The sequence below is a fragment of the Taudactylus pleione genome, unplaced genomic scaffold (genome assembly GCF_031769625.1).
Source record: "Taudactylus pleione unplaced genomic scaffold, aTauple2 ptg000087l, whole genome shotgun sequence".
Lineage (NCBI taxonomy): Eukaryota > Metazoa > Chordata > Amphibia > Anura > Myobatrachidae > Taudactylus > Taudactylus pleione.
The window spans coordinates 421952-437984 of NW_028284489.1; the positions used below are offsets into that span (position 1 = coordinate 421952).

General features: G+C 35.9%; 12 pseudogenes; all 12 read right to left on the minus strand.

Moving 5' to 3' along the window:
• Positions 1-152: 152 nt before the first annotated feature.
• LOC148529000 (5S ribosomal RNA) lies at positions 153-271 on the minus strand (annotated as a pseudogene).
• Positions 272-387: 116 nt separating this feature from the next.
• LOC148529001 (5S ribosomal RNA) lies at positions 388-506 on the minus strand (annotated as a pseudogene).
• Positions 507-622: 116 nt separating this feature from the next.
• Positions 623-741, minus strand: LOC148529002 (5S ribosomal RNA; annotated as a pseudogene).
• Positions 742-1091: 350 nt separating this feature from the next.
• On the minus strand, positions 1092-1210 carry LOC148529003 (5S ribosomal RNA; annotated as a pseudogene).
• Positions 1211-2016: 806 nt separating this feature from the next.
• LOC148529004 (5S ribosomal RNA) lies at positions 2017-2135 on the minus strand (annotated as a pseudogene).
• A 115-nt stretch (positions 2136-2250) lies between these two features.
• Positions 2251-2369, minus strand: LOC148529005 (5S ribosomal RNA; annotated as a pseudogene).
• Positions 2370-2956: 587 nt separating this feature from the next.
• On the minus strand, positions 2957-3075 carry LOC148529006 (5S ribosomal RNA; annotated as a pseudogene).
• A 585-nt stretch (positions 3076-3660) lies between these two features.
• On the minus strand, positions 3661-3779 carry LOC148529007 (5S ribosomal RNA; annotated as a pseudogene).
• Positions 3780-5064: 1285 nt separating this feature from the next.
• Positions 5065-5183, minus strand: LOC148529008 (5S ribosomal RNA; annotated as a pseudogene).
• A 1054-nt stretch (positions 5184-6237) lies between these two features.
• LOC148529009 (5S ribosomal RNA) lies at positions 6238-6356 on the minus strand (annotated as a pseudogene).
• Positions 6357-15266: 8910 nt separating this feature from the next.
• LOC148529010 (5S ribosomal RNA) lies at positions 15267-15385 on the minus strand (annotated as a pseudogene).
• A 347-nt stretch (positions 15386-15732) lies between these two features.
• LOC148529011 (5S ribosomal RNA) lies at positions 15733-15851 on the minus strand (annotated as a pseudogene).
• Positions 15852-16033: the final 182 nt, after the last annotated feature.

The following is a 16033-nucleotide window of genomic DNA, read 5'->3' on the forward strand; positions in this document are numbered from 1 at the left end:
ATGAGATTGGTCATGTCCAGTGTGGTGCAGCTGTAGCTGTTCAAAATATTAACTTTAGACCACTTTTACTTCTTAACACAAGTAAATTCATTGATAAGTTGATAAAATTAATGTAAAATGTAATAGAAAAAAATGTTATGGCACTATAAAATTACCTACAGCACCTGATATTCCCTTGTGGTCTCCCATCCAAGTACTAACAAGGCCCAACACAGCATAGCTTCCAATATCAGATGAGATTTGGCATGTCCAGTGTGGTTTGGCTGTAGGTGCTCAAAAACATTAACTTTAGACCTCTTTTACTTCTTAACTCAAGTAAATTCATTGAACAGTTAACAAAATTAAATGTAAAATGTTATAGAAAAGAATGTTATGTCAGTATAAAATTACCTACAGCACCGGGTATTTCCTAGTGGTTTCCCATCCAAGTACTAACCAGGCCCAACACTGAATAGCTTCCAAGATCAGATGAGACTGGGCATGTCCCGTGTGGTGTGGCAGTAGCTGCTCAAAAACATTAACTTTAGACCTCTTTTACTTCTTAACTCAAGTAAACTCATTGATAAGTTTACAAAATTAAATGTAAAATGTAATAGAAATGAATGTTATGGCAGTATAAAATTAACTACAGCACCTGGTATTCCCAGGTGGTTTCCCATCCAAATACTAACCAGGCCCAACACTAAATAGCTTCCAAAATCAGATGAGATTGGGCATTTCCCGTGTGGTGTGGCTGTAGGTATTCAAACACACTAACTTTAGACAACTGTTACTTCTTCATTCAAGGAAATTCATAGATAAGTTGATAAAATTACATGTAAAATGGAATAAAAAAGAATGTTATGGCAGTATAAATTTACATACAGCACATGGTATTACCAGGTGGTCTCCCATCCAAGTACTAATCATGCCCAACACTGGACAGCTTCCATGATCTGATGAGATAGGCAATGTCCAATGTGGTGTGGCTGTAGGTGTTCAAAAACATTAACTTTAGACCACTTTAACTTCCTAACCCAAGTAAATTCATTGATACGTTGATAAAATTAATGTAAAATGTAATACAAAAGAATGTTATCGCAGTATAAAAGTACATACAGCACCTGGTATGCCCAGGTGTTCTCTCATCCAAGTACTAACCAGGCCGAACACTGCATAGTTTCCAAGATCAGAAGAGATTGGGCATGTCCAGTGTGGTGTGGCTGCAGGTGTTAAAAAAAATTAACTTTAAAACTCTTTTACTTCTTAACTCACATAAATTCATTGATATGTTGATAAGAATAATGTATAATGTAATAGAAAAGAATGTAATGGCAGTGCAAAATTACCTAAAGCACCTGGTATTCACAGGTTGTCTCCCATCCAAGTTCTAAGCAGGCCCAACACTGCATAGCTTCCAAGATCAGGAATTTCCAGTATGGTATGGCTGCAGGTGTTCAAACACCTTAACTTTAGACCTCTTTTATTTCTTAACTCAAGTAAATTCATTGATAAGTTGATAAAATTAATGTAAAATGTAATAGAAAAGAATATTATGGCAGTATAAAATTTCCGACAGCACCTGGTATTCCCAGGTGGTCTCCCATCAAAGTAATAACCAGGCCCAACACTGCATAGTTTCCAAGATCAAACGGATTTGAACATGTCCAGAGTGGTATGGCTTCAAATGTTCAAAAACTTAACTTTAGACATCTTTTACTTCTTAACCCAAATAAATTAATTGATAAGTTGATAAAGTTAATGTAAAACGTAATACAAAAGAATGTTATGGCAGTATAAAAGTACATACAGCTCCTGGTATGCCAAGGTGGTCTCTCATCCATGTACTAACCAGGCCCAACACTGCATAGTTTCCAAGATCAGATGAGATTTGGCATGTCCAGTGTGGTGTGGCTACATGTGTTGAAAAATATTTACTTTAGACCTCTTTTACTTCCTAACTCAAGTAATTTCATTGATAAGTTGATAAAATTAATGTAAATTGTAATAGAAAAGAATGTTATGGCAGTGTAAAATTACCTACAGCACCTCGTTTTCCCAGGTGGTCTCCCATCTACGTACTAACTAGGCCCAACACTGCATAGCTTCCAAGATCAGACTAGATTGGGCATGTGCACTGTGGTTTGGCAGTAGGTGTTCAAAAATCTTAACTTTAGACCTCTTTTACTTCTTAACTCAAGTAAATTCATTTATAAGTTGACAAAAATAATGTAACATGTAATAGAAAAGCATGTTATGGGAAGATACAATTACCTACAGCATCTGGTATTCCCAGGTGGTCTCGCATCCAAGTACTAACCAGGCCCAACAGTGCATAGCTTCCAATATCAGACGAGATTGGGCATGTCCAATGTGGTATGGCTGTAGTTGTTCAAAAACTTTAACTATAGACCTCTTTTTTTTCTTCTTAACCCAAGTAAATTCATTGATAAGTTGAAAATAATTAATGTAAAATTTAAGAGATCAAAATGTTATAGCAGTGCAAAATTACCTACAGCACCTGGTATTCCCAGGTGGGCTATTATCAACGTAATAACCAAGCACAACACAGCATAGATTCCAAGTTAAGAAGAGATTGGGCATGTCCAGTGTGGTGTGGCTGAAGGTTTTCAAAAACATTAACTTTGGACCTCTTTTACTTCTTAAACCAAGTAAATTCATTGATAAGTTGATAAAATTAAAGTAAATTGTAAGAGAAAAGAATGTTATGGCAGTGTAAAATTACCTACAGCACTCGGTATTCCCAGGTACACTTCCATCCAAGTACTAACCAGGCCCAACACTGCCTAGCATCCAAGATTAGATGAGATTGGGCATGTCCAGTGTGGCGCGGCTACATGTGTTGAAAATTATTAACTTTAGACCTCTTTTACTTCTTAACTCAAGTAATTTCATTGATAAGTTGATAAAATTAATGTAAATTGTGAAAGAAAAGAATGTTATGTCAGTGTAAAATTACCTACAGCACCTGGTTTTCCCAGGTGGTCTCCCATCTAAGTACTAACCAGGCCCAACAATGCATAGCTTCCAAGATCAGACTAGATTGGGCATGTCCACTGTGGTTTGGCAGTAGGTGTTCAAAAATCTTAACTTTAGACCTCTTTTATTTGTTAACTCAAGTAAATTCAATGATAATTTGACAAAAATAATGTAACATGTAATAGAAAAGCATGTTATGGGAGGATAAAATTACCTACAGCATCTGGTATTACCAGGTGGTCTCGCATCCAAGTACTAACCTGGCCCAATAGTGCATAGCTTCCAATATCAGATGAGATTGGGCATGTCCAATGTGGTGTGGCTGTAGTTGTTCAAAAACCTTAACTTTAGACCTCTTATTTTTCTTCTTAATCCAAGTAAATTCATTGATAAGTTGATAATATTAATGTAAAATGTAAGAGAAAAAAATGTTATAGCAGTGCAAAATTACCTACAGCGCCTGATATTCCCTGGTGGTCTATTATCAACGTAATAACCAAGCCCAACACTGCATAGATTCCAAGTTAAGAAGAGATTGGGCATGTCCAGTGTGGTGTGGCTGTAGGTGTTCAAAAACATTAACTTTAGACCTCTTTTACTTCTTAAACCAAGTAAATTAATTGATAAGTTGATAAAATTAATGTAAATTGTAAGAGAAAAGAATGTTAGGCAGTGTAAAATTACCTACAGTACCCGCGATTCCCAGGTGGTCTTCCATCCAAGTACTAGCCAGGCCCAACACTGCCTAGTTTCCAAGATTAGACGAGATTGGGCATGTCCAGTGTGGTTTGGCTGTAGGTGCTCAAAAACATTAACTTTAGACCTCTTTTACTTCTTAACTAAAGTAAATTCATTGATAAGTTGATAAAATTAATGAAAAATGTAATAGAAAAGAATGTTGTGGTAGTATAAAAATACCTACAGCGCCTGGTTTTCCCAGGTGGGCTCCCATCCAAATACTAACCAGGCCCAACACTGCATAGCTTCCAAGATGAGACCAGATTGGGCATGTCCACTGTGGTTTGGCAGTAGGTTCTCAAAAACCTTAACTTTAGACCTCTTTTACTTCCTAACTCAAGTAAATTCATTGATAAGTTGATAAAATTAATGTAAAATGTAATAGAAAAGAATGCTGTGGCACTATAAAATTACCTACTGCTCCTGATATTCCAAGGTGGACTCCCATCCAAGTATTAACCAGGCCCAACACAGCATAGCATCCAAGATCAGAAGAGATAGGGCATGTCCAGTGTGGTGTGGCTGTAAGTGTTCAAAAGCTTTAACCTTAGACCTCTTTAATTCTTAACTCATGTAAATTCATTGATAAGTTTATAAAAGTAATGTAAAATGTAACAGAAAAGAATGTTTTTGGCAGTATAAAATTACCTACAGCACTTGGTATTCCCAGGGGGTCTCCCATCCAAGTACTAACCAATCCTAACACCGCATTGCATTGAAGATCAGACGAGAGTGGGCATGTCCAGTTTGGTGTGGCTGTAGCTGTTCAAAAACATTAAATTTAAACCTCTTTTACTTATTAACTCAAGTAAATTTATTGATAAGTTGATAAAATTAATGTAAACTGTAATAGAAAAGAATGTTATGGCAGTATAAAATTACCTACAGCACCTTGTATTCAAAGGTGGTCTCCCATCCAAGTACTAAGCAGACCCAACACTGCATAGCTTCAAAGCTAAGATGGGATTGGGCATGTCCACTGTGGTATGGCTGCAGGTGTTCAAACATATTAACTTTAGACATCTATTACTTCTTAACCCCAATAAATTCAATGAAATGTTGATAAAATGAATATAAAATGTAATAGAAAAGAATGTTATGGCAGTGTAAAAATAACTACAGCACGCGATATAACCAGGTGGACTCCTATCAAAGTACTAACCAGACCCAACATTGCATAGCTTCCAATATCAGACGAGATTGGGCATGTCCAGTGTGGTGTGGCTGTAAGTGTTCAAAAACATTAACTTTAGAAATCTTTAACTTCTAATCCAAAGTAAATTCATTGATAAGTTGATAAAATGAATATAAAATGTAATAGAAAAAAACATTATGGGAGTATGAAATTAGCTACAGCACCCGGTATTCCCACGTGGTTTCTCATCCAAGTACAAACCAGGCCAAACACTGCATAGCTTCCAATATCAGAAGGGATTGGGCATGTCCAGTGTTGTATGGCTGCAAGTGTTCAAACACCTTAACTTTAGACAACTTGTACTTCTTAACCCTAATAAATTCATACATTAGTTGATAAAATGAATATAAAATGTAAAAGAAAAGAATGTTAAGGCAGAATAAAATTACCTAGAGCACCTGGTATTGACAGCTGGTTTCCCATCCAAGTACTTACTAAGCCCAACACTGCATAGCTCCCAAGATCAGATGATATTGGGCATGTCCAGTGTGGTGCGGCAGTATGTGTTCAAAAACATTACCTTTAGACCTCTTTTACTTCTTTACTCAAGTAAATTCATTGATAAGTTGATAAAATTAAATGTAAAATGTAATACAAAAGAATGTTATGGCAGTATAAAAATACCAACAGCACCTGGTATTCCCAAGTGATCTCCCATCCAAGTACTAACCAGGCCCAACACTGCATTGCTTCCAATATCAGATGATGTTGGGCATGTCCAGTGTTGTTTTGCTGTAGGTGTTCAAAAACCTTAACTTTAGACTTCTTTTACTACTTAACTCACATAAATTCATTGATAAGTTGATAAGAATAAAGTAAAATGTAATAGAAAAGAATGTAATGGCAGTGTAAAATTACATACTGCACCTGGTATTCCCAAGTGGTCTCCCATCCAAGTACTAACAAGGCCTAACACTGGCTTGCTTCCAAGATTAGATGAGATTGGGCATGCCCAGTCTGGGGTGGATTGATGTGTTCAAAAATATTAACTTTAGACCACTTTTACATTTTAATTCAAGTAAATTCATTGATAAGTTGATAAAAATAATGTAAAATGTAATTGAAAAGAATGTAATGGCAGTGTAAAATTACCTACAGCACCTAATATTCCCAGGATGTCTCCTATCAAAGTACTAACCAGGCCGAACACTGCATAGCTTCCAAGATAAGATGATGTTGGGCATGTCCAGTGTGTTGTGGCTGTAGGTGTTCAAAAACATTAACTTTACTCTTAATTTACTTCTTAACTCAAGAAAAATTAATTGATAAGTTGATAAAATTAAATGTAAAATGTAATAGAAAAGAATGTCATGGCAGTATAAAATTACCTACAGCACCAGGTATTCCCATGTGGTCTCCCATCCAAGTACTAACCAGGCCCAACACTGCATAACTTTCAAGATCAGACTAGATTGGGTATGTCCAAAGTGGTGTGGTTGTAGGCATTCCAAAACATTAACTTTAGACCTCTTTTACTTCTTAACTCAAGTAAATTAATTGATAAGTTTATAATATTCATGTAAAATGTAATAGAAAATAATGCACTCGGAGGAAAAAATTACCTGCATCACCTGGTATTTCCAGGTGTTCTCTCATCCAAGCACTAAATAGGCCCAACACTGCATAGCTTCCAAGATCAGATGGGATTGGGCATGTCCAGTGTGGTGTGGCTGTAGGTGTTCAAAAACATTAACTAGAGACCTCTATTGCTTCTTAACTCAAGTAAATTCATTGATATGTTGATAAAATTAATGTAAAATGTCATAGAAAAGAATGTTATGGCAGTATAAAATTACCTACAATACCTGGTATTCCCACATGGTCTCCAATCCAAGTACTAACCAGGCCCAACATTGTATAGCTTCTAAGATCAGATAAGATTGGGCATGTCCAGTGTGGTGTGGCTGTATGTGTTAAAAAAACCTTTATTTTAGACTTCTTTTACTTCTTAACTCCAGTAAATTCATTGATACATTAATAAAACAAATGCAAAATGTCGTAGAAAAGTCTGTTATTGCATTTTAAAATTAGCTACAGCACCTGGTATTCCCAAGTGGTCTCTGATCCATTTACTAACCAGCACTAACACTGCATAGCTTCCAAAATCCAAAGAGATTGGGCATGTCCAGAGCAGTTTGGCTGAAATTGTTTGAAAACCCTAATTTTAGACCTCATTTACTTCCCAACTCCAATAAATTTATTGATCAATTGATAAAAAAATTTGTAAAATGTCATAGAAAAGTCTGTTAAGGAAGTATAAAATTACCTACAGTACCTGGTATTCCCAGGTGGTCTCTGATAATGCGAGGTGTTTTGGATATTATTTTTAAACCTTACTTATTATAAGAAGAAATGGAATAATTCACACCAATACCAACTTTAAAATAAATGACAATGTTTTTCTTAAAAAGCAAATTAATTATACATGTATTATGGTATTATTGTCAAAGCAGACTTACAATCCAAAAAAAACCATTAGTTCAGCAACAGTAACAAAATGATTATTTGCAATGCCTAGCATAGACTCCCAAGGTGACAGTCAGCCCATGTTTATACTTACACCCCAGCGCCCCGTGACTCTCTCGACCTACGATCTCTCCTGCTCAGCCCGACTGACCGACCCCTCCCCTTTTTGATCAATCTTTTATACTTTTTCCTCTCTGCTACTGACATATTCTAAAATGACGAATATTAATTAATTAATTCAATATTCTTGCGCACTAAACATTTCACTAATTATATATTTTAATCACAACAAAAACCTATAATCTCCTTTCTATGTTCTCAAAATACTGGTGACCGCATATAGGCCAAGGCTATCTTGATTAGCTCCCTCCTTGTTTAGCCAGATCTGAGACATACTGTCTCCTATTCTGTTCATACTCAACTAACCCATTATTCTGTCTTCCTAGAGAAGAAATGGTTTTGATCAGTTCTAATTTATACCTATTTCTGTAATAACATTTATACCTTTAGATTATACAATATTAAACAATAATAACTGTTGCTTCAGACACACACCTGCCTACTTTAGAGAGAGGGTAAACCTCATCTCTAGGCCTGAGGCCATTCGACACATGTCGGTCCTCCGCAACTTACAACTAATATATATTCTGAATCATTTCTATGTACTCTTAATTGCAATGAAAATAATGAAAGACATAAGCATGCATATATTCGTGAATTGCTGAAGGAATATGTACTGTCACATATTCCGGCATTATCAGTTCCATCCTCATGAAATTTGAGGGGTCATAACTCCGAAAAAAGTTCATATCTCTGAAGAAAGTTCATATCTCTCATAGATTGCATCATCTGATTTCTTCTTAATGCACTGGAAAATCTTCTTGAAGCATCTCACTAATATATAGAAAATCAACAACATTATCATGACAAAAAATATTAATCTTCCCGATGCGTGCATAATGCCGCCAAACCAATTTTCAACTCATGCGAACTAGGTACTTGGGTTCGACCAGGTGAACCAACTGTCGGGAATCGTGCCATCATGTTTATTCAGCAAATTCATTTTTAACCTGAGTAATTTCATTTAACCTTTATTTTATGTCTTCTGCATCAGAAGAATTTGTAATGTATGTACAACACTTTAACTCTTATACTGTTTGTAATGTGACACAATATCCAAAGTTACAGCTGTAAGGTAGTGTGTGCTGCATTTTAATTCAGTGTTTATTTGCTTGAAACTCTCTTACCACTATGTCTGCGATATTGTTTATTAATTCCCTATGTACCAAATGTTGTTATGGTACCAAATCCTAAACCAACCTTATAACTTTGGGACAGTGTAAAAAGGTGCTTTTACTTTTCCATATACCATTTGTATTTCTATTTACCATTCTTACACAGTAATTATTTCATATGTTTCTTTTAGATTTTCTGTTGTGTTACCTTTGCATCAGATAGCAATGTTCTTATAAGACCCTTTTCAAAAGAATTCACCGGTAACCATCAATAAGCCTTATGCCCACACATATAATATAACCCCTGTGGTAGTGTCATGGTTTATTAGACAATGTGTTAGAAAAGCATTATAAGGAACATTACAATGGGCACCCTTTTCATCCACGCTTTCTTCTTGCTTGTTCCATTCTGCAATATGATGACTGTATGTTTTATTGTACCCCAACATTCCTTCTGTCATTACACAGTTTATTAATGCAGTCACATATAATAATTTTTTATTAGGTTTTGTGTATTTAATAATTTCTAAAAGATCCCCAAACAAGTTTGATTCAGTAAGATCCTCCTTGTAAGATTGTGTTACAAACACTGGTTCCCAAATAAATACCTTCAGCTCCTGTACCATTTTGTTAATAGACATGATGTTGTCCTGATTATACCTTGGATACCTTATTAATTTTAAATGTAGGGAACCTGTGACATTATAAGGTTCAAGTGTGAGAGTTCCACATCATGAGTGAAATGTTGTTTGATTTGAGTGCAATGAGATAGACATTAGCACAACATTCCCTGAATGTCATTGTGACTACATACCCGACAATCAACTTTATTGTTCTTTCTATAAGCTCATGATAAGTGTCCAGGGAAGAAGTGTCAGTTTGTATAGAGATGCTTTCTTTGCACCATTGTATACCCCTTTTCTGAATTAAACCACAGTATTTACATATACACCTAGGAATTGTGAGGCAACCCTTCACACCTTTGCCATACTGTAATGGCTCTTTTTTTCCCGATACTTCATCAGATGTATCTTGTATGTAGTACCAGTATGAGACCTTATTTACCTATAATGTATTTCTTTTTCAAACATTTTAATTATTTTTATATATGAGTTATTAAGAATTTTCCCTTGGCCTTTTGACCATCCTCTGATGCGTACCTATACCTGGGAGTATCAGTAGTAGAATGAGTGTGCATCTTTTATGACTCTTAATGTGACTAAAACCATATCCCTTATGATCATGAGTTTTAAAATAGGAGTGGAGTCTACCAATATGACCCCGGCAGTACCCCTAGGATACCACTCCACACCGTCCTCATCAGTCACCAGTCCTTCTCAGCTCCTATTTACTATAAAAAAATAAAAAATTTAAAAATGGAAAAAAAAATAACTTTCCCAATCAATGGATTCACAGAGACTTGATCACCAATAGCCATCTTTCCTTTTTTTTGTTCACAACCCGCAGAACACTACTAATAATGTCCCCAATTCTGTGAACCTTATCTTGGCCTGAACTGTGACTTTGATCAGGCCCATCATCAAATAAGTTCGTTAAATTTAAATCACAGTCAATATCTTTATCTGCATCTTCTTTGGCTTTAACTGACCTCACCGCCAGGTCGGCAACCTTCTTGCAGTGAGATTTTGTGAATCCAATTGTCCTTTTCAGCCACATCGAGGTTGTTAGCAGAACCTGGAACGGGCCTTGCCATCGATCTATGAAACAACCAGAACATAAGAAATTTCTCAACATTACATAGTCTCCAGACTGGACTCCATGACAAGGTTCTTCTGGGAGTCTCTTCATAAGCTTTCCTTGCTTTTCTTCAGATGCTGTGAGAATTGTATAACATAGTCCGTAGTTAAATCATATAACAGTGACAAGTCTGTTGCTGGACTTACAATAAGGATAGGCAGTTTTAAAAAAAAATGAAAAAAATAGCTCATAAGGCACAGATTAAGTGATTGCTTTGGAGTGGTGTGGATGCTATACAAAACTAGAGGTAAAAGCCCCCAGTCAACTCATGGTAGTCTCCATACCCACCTTATCTAACTTGTACTCAATGTTAGCGTTTACACATTCAATTTTTTTTTTTTAATAAACCCATATATTGATATATTGCTTGTAATACCTTCCCTGTAAAAAGTGTACCTCTGTCACCTTTAACAACACATGGGATACTATATTATATCTGGAAACATAAATAACTGCACGATTTCTTTGCTGTGAATGATGCTGCACATGATGTAGGATTTCTGTGACAACATCTGGAAACTGTGAAGTCCTCACAAACAATAAATGGTTAGATAAATATAAGGTATCCAGGACACACTGAACCTGCTAATGATAGTGAGATTAGTTGCAGGAAGGACATGAATATCAGTAATAATCATCAATTGTATCAGCTGAATCAGATCTAAGTTCACTTCTGGGGAATAGTCATAAACAAATTCTTGATTAGAATAAACAGGCATAACTATAGCAGTAAGCTTAGACATTTTAGTTAGCTTCAGAGACAATAGTCTGTGAGGTACAAATCTTGGAATGATTATTAATTAAAATAAGCAAGCATAGAGAAAGCAATAATCTTAAGCGTTACATCAACATTGTCATCACCAGAGACAGGAGCCTTTGGGGTTCAAATCTTGAAAAAAAATAAAAAAACAGCATTGTCATCACCAGAGACAGGAGTGTCTGGGGTTCAAATCTTGGAAAAACAAAAAACAAAATAAAAAACAAAAAAAGGGGGTCAGCTGGGCCAACTGTGAGAGCCGGGGGCACTGCCGGTGCTGTTGGCTGACTGCCACCTTGTTCCACCTCCCGGTGCCATATTGCCAGACATTGTAAATACTTAACCCTATTCTTCACCAACTTAGTCAAAATAATTGTTGCTTTCAAAGCTTCCAGAACAGATTGGTTAAATGTGCCAGCCATGGGGAAATGACCAGAGGTCCATTCAGTCATCCCACTCCACCCTGCAACAAACCTCACACTCTCATCTCCGTACTTGTCTTTCATAACTGCATACATACTGGTCATTCCTAATCACATATATATATATTTTTTTAAAATGACTACCCTCTTAACTCTTGGAAACTCACTCGATGCCATATTAAAAAAATGTCTCTCGCTCTGCTACAAAAATAAAACTGCATTTTTTTTTCAAACAGCCAATCTCTATGACCCTGAAACGGGAACACTCTTCCAGATCCTCAAATAAGCTTTTACACTTGCAATGAGAAACTTAATTCTTTCTTAAGTACAAGTTTTGTTAGTGGGATACCTTTACAATTTCATGGTAAACTACCCTGGAAACAAATTTCCGTTTCTCCAAACCAATTTCTTCTCACCTTCATTCAAACAACCATTACCATCCAGGTGCATCATGCGCCATTCTCCCCATACCCATATCAAGCTACAATCTACCTCTTCACCCTCAAATCACTTACTCTTACCCTCTTATAACTTACTAGAACCAACTCCAATCCCATACATGTACGAGACAATGTTGCCTTTTAAAAATCAAATGAGACTAACTGTTTCTTTCACTTTAAAATTGTGACACGTCTGTCAAAATGAAAACCCAAAAAACTCTACCCTCGTGTTACCTGTCTTTCGTTATCAGGTCAACACCTGTCATGTACAATCTGACCTTGTTAACAGATTTGTACCTCAGTTACCTGGTGCCTCCCCTGTCCTCGTTATCAGGGTTCCGCGCACCTGTTACACTTGTGACTATACGTATACATTGTGCACCTGCCCTTGTTATCAGATTTAGCACTTTTACATCAATATTATCTTGTTCTTAAATATCTGCAGATCAATTTTACACTATCTAGCCACGAGGACTTCTCTTCTTTATTTATAATATTACCCCACAATTCACATAACCAGATTTATGCCTCTCTACTCCACTTCTATGCAAGGCATACTACAGGGGAAAATGGGAAAAGCTAGCTCACCAAATGCCTCTCGTCCTAACCCCCTGCTGACACTTAATTTTTATAACCACAAAACCAACCATCAAAAAAACTCAACAATACTGCCCCTAATTTCTGGGAAAAATGACTCAAATACAATTTCAAATTTCTGGAAACCAGAAAACAAACAACAATTCTAATGAACTGCTTCCATCGGAACCCAAGTCCAAAAACCATATCAAATGACAAATCACTCTCTAAAAACACTATTGGATCAAAATCCTCAAACCTCAATTTCAAAAAACAAAACAACATTGCATATGTCATAAAATATTAGGAAAAACTCATCTATGGTAATCAAATCCCTAAGTAACTCTAACTCAGCAACATATGCACAATTAAGACACATCAGGGTCCCTGTCAATGGGGCTGTCAATGAAAGAGAAAGACAGAAGAATGAGGAAAGGTAAAAGACAGTATGCGCAACCATTTTCTTTTTTTTAAGCAAAAAAAAATATTGTTCACTCACACAAGTTGCATACACTGCTGTCTACGTTTTTTTTTTATAGTGTCTTTTTTTTTTTGGACACAAGACCCTAATCTAACCCCAACTCCAAGCGGAAGCCGTAAGCGATACTTGGGTGGGCTTCTTGCCAGACTCTGCCACCATGAAGGTCAGCCAATTACCCAAACATACGTCATTCAACCAATCATATGTCACTCTTTCATACAGAGCAGGGAAGGAAGAAAAAATGAAGAAGAAAAAAAACAAAAAAACTGTTTTGCGCAAAAAAAAATTTAATTTCTCAGAGAGAGCAGAAAAAGAAAATAGAAGGTATCAATAAAACTTCTTAACAAAACATCAATCTACCAATAATTTCAGAAATAGATATTTCAACTAACAAAAATGCCAAGAAAATTACTGAACTTGCAAATTTAAAAATCCCCTCTATTCTACACTCAACATATTTCAGTTCACGGGGAAGGAGAAAAAAAAAACCCTCAGCAAATACCATTTTCTTTCCCTATCTATTGGGCACACTGCCCAGACCAGAAAAGGAGGGGAAAAATCTCTCCTCCTAACACCATTTCTACAAAATACAAAACTTTCTTATACAAACTACACAATGGAGAAAAACCTTATTTTGAGAAACAAATCCTAGCAAAAGAACACAAATCCAAAACAATCAATACAGCGCAATTAACTTAACCATCATATCAATGACCGAAGGAGAGAGAAAAACAAAAACTGCACGTTTTAAAAATAAAAATTATCTAATAAGCAAAATAATTCACTGCCATGCACTCTCTCTCAATCACCGATACAGCGGGTGTTAACCTGTGTAATCTCGCTGGTGCCTCCATGATTGATAACGCGAGGTGTTTTGGATATTATTTTTAAACCTTACTTATTATAAGAAGAAATGGAATAATTCACACCAATATCAACTTTAAAATAAATGACAATGTTTTACTTAAAAAGCAAATTAATTATACATGTATTATGGTATTATTGTCAAAGCAGACATACAATCCAAAAAAAACCATTAGTTCAGCAACAGTAACAAAATGATTATTTGCAATGCCTAGCATAGACTCCCAAGGTGACAGTCAGCCCATGTTTATACTTACAGCCCCGTGACTCTCTCGACCTACGATCTCTCCTGCTCAGCCCGACTGACCGACCCCTCCCCTTTTTGATCAATCTTTTATACTTTTTCCTCTCTGCTACTGACATATTCTAAAATGCCGAATATTAATTAATTAATTCAATATTCATGCGCACTAAACATTTCACTAATTATATATTTTAATCATAACAAAAACCTATAATCTCCTTTCTATGTTCTCAAAATACTGGTGACCGCATATAGGCCAAAGCTATCCTGATTAGCTCCCTCCTTGTTTAGCCAGATTTGAGACCTACTGTCTCCTAGTCAGTTCATACTCAACTAACCCATTGTTCTGTCTTGCTAGAGAAGAAATGGTTTTGATCAGTTCTAATTTATACCTATTTCTGTAATAACATTTATACCTTTAGATTATACAATATTAAACAATAATAACTGTTGCTTCAGACACACACCTGCCTACTTTAGAGAGAGGGTAAACCTCATCTCTAGGCCTGAGGCCATTCGACACATGTCGGTCCTCCGCAACTTACAACTAATATATATTCTGAATCATTTCTATGTACTCTTAATTGCAAAGAAAATAATGAAATACATAAGCATGCATATATTCGTGAATTGCTGAAGGAATATGTACGGTCACATATTCCGGCGTTATCATTTCCCTTCCAAGTACTAACCAGAACCAACACTGCATGGCTTCCAACATCAGAAAAGATTGGGAATCTCCAGTGTGGTGTGGCTGTAAGTGTTCAAAAACAATAACTTTAGACCTATTTTACTTCTTAACTCAAGTAAAATCATTGATAAGTTGATAAAATCAATATAAAATGTAAATGAAAATAATGTCATGGCAGTATAAAATTACCTATAGCACATGGTATTTCCTGGTGGTCTCCCATCCAAGCACTAACCAGGCCCAACACTGCATAGCTTCCAAGAGCAAACTAGATAGCGCATGTCCAGAGAGGTGTGGCTTTAGGCATTCAAAAACATAAACTTTAGACCTCTTTTACTGCTTAAATCATGTAAATTCATTGAAAAGTTGACAAAATTCATATAAAATGTAATAGAAAATTATTCCATGGGTGTAATTAATTGCCTACAGCACCTAGTATTTCCAGGTGTTCTCGCATCCAAGTACTAAACAGGCCCAACACTGCATAGTTTCCAAGATCAGATGAGATTGGGCATGTCCAGTATGGTGTGGCTATAGGGGTTCAAAAACATTAACTTTAGATCTTTTTTACTTCTTAACCCAAGTAAATTAATTGATAATTGATAAAATTAATGTCAAATGTAATAGAAAAGAATTTATGGCATTATAAAATTACCTACAGCACCTTATATTCCCAGGTGGTCTCCTATCCAAGTACTAACCAGGCCCAACACTGCATGGCTTCCAAAATGCAAAGAGATTGGGCATGTCCAGTGCAGTGTGGCAGAAATTGTTTGAAGACCTTAATTTTAGACCTCATTTACTTCTCAACTCCAATAAATTCATTGATCAATTGATAAAATAAATGTAAAATGTCAAAGAAAAGTCTGTTAAGGTAGTATAAAATTACCTACAGCACCTGGTATTTCCAGATGTTCTCACATCCAAGTACTAAACAGCCCCAACACTGCATAGCTTCCAAGATCAGATAAGATTGGGCATGTCCAGTGTGGTGTGGCTGTAGGTGTTCAAAAAACTTAATTTTAGACTTCTTTTACTTCTTAACTCCAGTAAATTCATTGATACATTGAGAAAATAAATGTAACAAGTCATATAAAAGTCTTTTATTGCAGTTTAAAATTAGCTACAGCACCTGGTATTCTCAGGTGGTCTCCCATCCAAGTACTAAACAGGCCCAACACTACCTA